The following is a 6,000-nucleotide window of genomic DNA, read 5'->3' on the forward strand; positions in this document are numbered from 1 at the left end:
TAGGGGTAGCTCCTTTGATCAGTAATCAAAACGGGTTTGATCTCTGGTTCTAAACACTTCACTGTTCAAATTTTGGTCAATAATCAGCATTGGCGGCCGTAAACTTCTGGAATAGGAAGTAACCCTCATTCTGCCAACGACCTTGTCAAAGAGAGCGGAGCAGCAGACAGACGTTCTGGGCACCCTCTTGCTCTTGGGGTCGGAAACTGCCCCTGCAGGTGGAAGAATCAGCAATTATCAACGGCATGAAGACGCAGAAGACAATGGAAACTACTCCATTAGAGACACATAATGGGTATCCACAATACATGTAGCTTATAACTGAAAAAGTGTCATGATGATCTCTCTATCGCTAAACGATTCCGTAATAGTTCCTCATTTGGCTCTCCAAGAGGCGACTGCCAAAGGGGAGGTGACCATGAGAAAAAGATTCAATAACCAACTAAATAATCTTCTACGAGTTGCGGCGTCTAATCTCAGAAGCTTGAACGTGGTAGGGATGCAAGAAAATCTGAAAAGGGAAATATAAACGCTGAATCTACATAAAGTAGGGCTCGATGAAGCGAAATAAAAAGGCGATAAGGATTTCTGGTAAGGTGAGAATAGGATAATATCAACAGTAGCAGAAAATGGTAGAATGGGACTAGGATTAGTCATGAATAGGAAGGCAGGACAGAGAGTGTGCCAATGTAAACAGTTCAGAGACAGGGTTGTTCTTATCAGAATGGAGAGTAAACGAACACCAACAACGATAATTCAGGTTTACGTGCCGACGTCGATAGCCGAAGATGAAGAGATGGAGAAAGTATGCGTATATTGAAAGGGTAATATGGTACGTAAGGGGAGATGAAAATCTAGTAGTCATAAGGGACTGGAACGCAGTTGTAGGGGAAGGAGTAGAAGAAAATATTATAGGAGAATATGGGCTTGAGACAAGGAATGAGAGAGGAGAAAGACTAATTCAGGTCTGTAATAAATTTCAGCTAGCAACAGCAAATACTCTGTTCAAGACTCACAAGACGTGGAGGTATAATTGGAAAAGGTCGGGTGATACAGGAGGATTTCCGTTAGAGTACATCATGGTCAGACAGAGATGCCGAAATCAGATTCTGGGTTGTAAGGCGTATCCAGGAATAGATATACACTGAGATAATGTAGTAGTGATGAAGAGTAGGCTGAAGTTTAAGAGATTAGTCAGGAAGAATCAGTACGGAAAGAAGTGCAATACAGAAATACTAAGAAATAATGGGATCTGCTTGATGATCTCTAAGGCTACAGATACAGCAATAAGGAGTAGCTCAGTAGGCACTACAGCTGAAGAAGAAAGGGCATCTCTAAAAATGGCAATCACAAAAGTTAAGAAGAAAAGCATTGATACAAAGAAAGTAAATGCGAAGAAACCATGGGTAACGGAAGAAATACTTCAGTTGATCGATGAAAGAAGAAAGTACAAAAATGTTCAGAGATATTCAGGAGTATAGAAATACAAGTGGCTGAGGAATGAAGTAAAGATGAGGTCCAAGGAAGGTAAGACGAAATGGCTGCATGAAAAACGTGCAGAAATCGATAAAGAAACTACTATCGGAAGGACTGACTTGAAATATAGGAAAATGAAAGTAGCCTTAGATGAAACTAACAGCAAGGGTGGTAACATTTTGAGTGTCACGGCAATTTCTTAAATGCAGGCGAGAAAGCGTATAGGTGGAAAGAGTACAGTGAAGGCCTCTACTGGGGGAAAGATTTGACTGATGTGATAGAAGAAGTAACCGGAGTTCATTTAGAAGAGATAGTGGATCCAGTATTAGAATTACAACTTAAGAGAGCTTTCGAGGACCTAAGATCAAATAAGGGAGAAGGGATAGATAATACTCCCTCTGTATTTCTAAAATCGTTGGTGGACGTGGCAACCATACGGCTATTCACGTTGTGTGTATAATGTATAAGTCTGGCGACAAACCATCTGACTTTCGGAAAAATATCATCCACACAATTCCGAAGACTGCAACAGATAACAAGTACGAGAATTATCGCACAGTCAGCTAGGACCTCATGCATCCAAGTTGCTGTAAATAATAATAAATAGAAAAATAGAAAAGAAAATTGAAGATGTGTTAGATGATGGAAGATAGACTAAAGACAAATCAGGACGCGTTAATAGGATTTCTCGTCCTGGAAAAAGTGTTCGACAATGTAAAATGGTGCAAGATGTCCGATATTCCGAAAAAAATACGGCCATCTATAGGGAGAGACGGGTAATACACAATATGTCCAAGAGCCAAGAGGGAATAATAAGTGGACGACCGAGAACGAAGTGCTCGGATGTAAATGGGTGTAAGACATGGATGTAGTCTTTCGCCCCTATATTTCAATCTCTACATCGAAGAAGCAATGATGGAAATATAAGAAAGGTTCAGGAGTGGAATTAAAATTCAAGGTGAATGGATATCAGTGATACGGTTCGCTGATGACATTGCTATCGTGAGTGAAAGCGAGGAAGACTTAGATGATGTGTTGAATGGAATGAACAATTAGTACAGAATATGGATTGAGAGTAAATAGAAGAAAGGCGGAAGTAGTGAGAAGTAGCAGAAATGAGAAGAACGAGAAGGAAATTCTACTAGTATCAAACATAGGCCTTAATTTGAGGAAGAAATTTCTGAGAATGTGCGTTTGGAGCACAGTATTGTACAGAAGTGAAACATGGACTGTGGAAAAACCGGAACACAAGAGAATCGAAGCATTTGAAATGTGGTACTACAGATGAACGTTGAAAATTAGGTGGATTGGTAAGATAAGGAATGAGGAGGTTCTGCGCACAACCGGAGAGAAAACAAATATGTGGAAAACGGGCAGGGTGACAGGACATTTGTTAAGACATCAGGGAGCTAGGGTGAGCTGTAGAGGGCAAAATCCAGATGAATTCGTGGCTGGCTGCATACAAACAGGCAGAAGACTGATGACTCAAGAAAGAAATCTGAAGACCATTTGCAGCCATTCACGGCTTCCTGTCACCAAACAAAAATGGAATTTTTATGGGTGACAATGCGTCATGTCACTGGTTTGAATAACATTCTGCACAATTCAAGCGAATTATTTGGCCCTCCATATCTCCCGACATGAATACCATTGAAAAATTATGTCCTGTAATGCGGATGTCAATTGATGCACAAAATCTTACACTGGCAACACTTTCGGAACCATGGATTGCTGTAGAGACAGCATGGCTTAATATTGCTGCAGGAGATGTCCATTGATTTGTTGGGCCCATACCACGTCGAGTAGCCGCACTATGCCGGCAACAGAAGGTCCTACACGATAGTAGGAGGTATGTCACGACTTCCGTCACCTGAGTGTATATTTGAATACCTACAAAATTGAAGGTTTCCTAATTGCTACATTTTTACTGTCATAAATTATCCCAAAGATTATGGGACTAAGATCTGTCGATTTAGCGGGCCAGTCGATGTAGAATTGGATATCCGAGTGTGCATCAAACAAGGGACGTTCCACGCAGCACTGCGAACACGGCTGTCATCTTGGAAGACCGAGTGTCCACAACATACTCATCACGAATATTCAAAAGAATGAGAAATTCCTGGGCAACATCTTGGTGCATGTCAACTTTAACCTGAATGAAAAGGCTATAATAATAGTACGAAAAAACATAAGCGAAATATCACAGAAACACCTCGGCCCTGTGCTACTTGCTCCATACTTGACGAGTTGGTCGCTGCACTAGGCGCCTCGCATCATTTGATAAAAGGTGAAACCGTGGCACGCATACAGCTTCCTGCCTGTTGTTCTACACTTTCTGTGTTGTTTGGCGGGCTGAAGATCCGCAGGTTTAGGTCTTCCTGTGAGAAATGTCCTTTCACGAGGTACCCGATATATTCTCTCGGAAACTTACTGCTCTGTATTCTCCGACAGGAGAAATTCATATTTGGTTGGAAATCGACTGTCATTGGCAAGGTATGGTTCTCGTCTTCAGTCCCTGTAGTGAGGCTCGTTTAAAAACCACTGGTCTTACGTCACCTTATATGCCTGCCGGTGGTACACAACGGTGGTATGAAAAGTTCTCGGAACGGAATAGAAAAAAAGTACTCACATCATTGAAACTTTTTTAATTTTTCAATGTACTCTGGTTGTAAATTAAAGCACTTGCTCCATCGATGTTAGAGTGCCTTGATCCCATCCCGAAATTGAGTTCCCTCCAGGGCTGCAAAATACTCGTAGTTGTCCACTCCGACTATTAAAACTTCGTTTAAAGTGAATCATCGTCCACCAAGAAAAATTTTGTTTTGGGAACAGATGCAAGTCTGTCGGAGCCATATCAGGTGAATAAGGCGGGTGTGGCAACAATTCATTCTTTAGTTCGTATAATTTGGCCATGGCGACGGATATGCGTCACCTTGATGGAAGTTGACTTTCTTCCTCGCTGAACTTGGCCTCTCTTCGCGTATCTTTTGTTGCAATTTGCCCAGGAGGTTAGCATAGTATTCTCCATTAATTGTTTTAGCCGTCGGAAGATAACCTACAAACAGAATCCCCTTAGAATCCTCTTAGAATCCTCTCTCGCCGAAGAAATTGTCTTTGCTTTCTTTCGTGCAGGGAATCAGGATGTTTCCACCACTTTGACTGTTGTTTCGTCTCTGGGGTATAGCAGTGCAACCAAGTTTCATCTGTGGTCACAGACCGACGCAAAAAATCGTTTCTCGTCAAACGGGCAAAACTTTGTTCTGATATTTCCATTCTCATGCGTATTTCATCCAGCGTCAAGAGTCGCGACACCCATCTTGCAGATAATTTTTTTCATTTCTAACTCTTCAGTTGAAATGTGATATAACCTTTCAGATGACATATGGTAAGTGTGAGCAATTACAAGCACTTTCAATCGGCGATCCCCCGTTACCATTTGGTGCACTTTTGAAATGATTTATGAAGTAGTGACATGTTTTGGCTGACAACGTCGCGGATCTTCGTGTAAGCTCTCCCGACCAAATTTAAATTCATTTGCCCACTTGGCAATAGTTGAATATGAAGGAGCAGAGTCCCCCAGTGTATTCTGCTAATCACCATGAATGCCCTTTGCTCTCATACCTTTCTTTACGAAGTACCTAATCACTGCTCGAATCTCCATTTTTTCCATCTTTGCAAACAACAGAGCCACGTCACCGCCACAGCTCTCTTCCGAGAGCACTGACGTGGCACGTGTTTACGGGCAACAGCCCGGTAAGTGTCACGTGAACAACTCATGGCGCTAGCACTGACCTCTGGAGGTGATTCCGAGAACTTCTCAAACCACCCTCGTACTATTCCTTGTTGACACATTGGACAGCCCACGCGGATACACCGAGAAATTAAGTAATTTCAATCAAAGTGTGGTCAGAGGCATGTTCAAACAGCCAAGGCGTCATTATGTTACTGTCTCATCTGTTGTCACACGGCATCGTAGGGTCCTTTTGATCGTTATACTCTCTTTGGAAATGATACAGCTCTTTTAGCTGAAAAAATTTCTGACAGAGACATTGTATCAACTGTCAACTTCGTGTTGATCTCTGTAAATGGTTCTCCTGCAATGGCCTGACTTTAAATAAAATAAAGAAAGAAAACAGTACAATCATTTCCTTGGGTCTCAGAAAGTGCAGGAGGGCATACACCTATGCTGTAATGATCAAGATATACATCAAGTATATTGTTCTAAATTTTTAGGCCTCCCACAATAAAATAAATTGCTTATGCCACATTCTGGACTTGAGAAAAAGATTTAATTCAGGGCTTATGCTCTATAGCGGCGATGAAAAATACAGACGCTGCAACGGGTGCTTATCTTGGCTATTTTTATTCATTGTTGTCATATGGTATAAAGTTTTGGAAAAATCAACTAATGGCAAATAAAGTATTTGTCACTCCGAAAGGGGCAATCGGAATTCTAAGAGGAGTGAGTATAAATCATGCATGCCAAAATCTTGTTAAAAGACATTAAATATTAACAGGGACCTC

Source organism: Schistocerca nitens, chromosome 11, assembly GCF_023898315.1.
Source record: "Schistocerca nitens isolate TAMUIC-IGC-003100 chromosome 11, iqSchNite1.1, whole genome shotgun sequence".
Taxonomy (NCBI): domain Eukaryota; kingdom Metazoa; phylum Arthropoda; class Insecta; order Orthoptera; family Acrididae; genus Schistocerca; species Schistocerca nitens.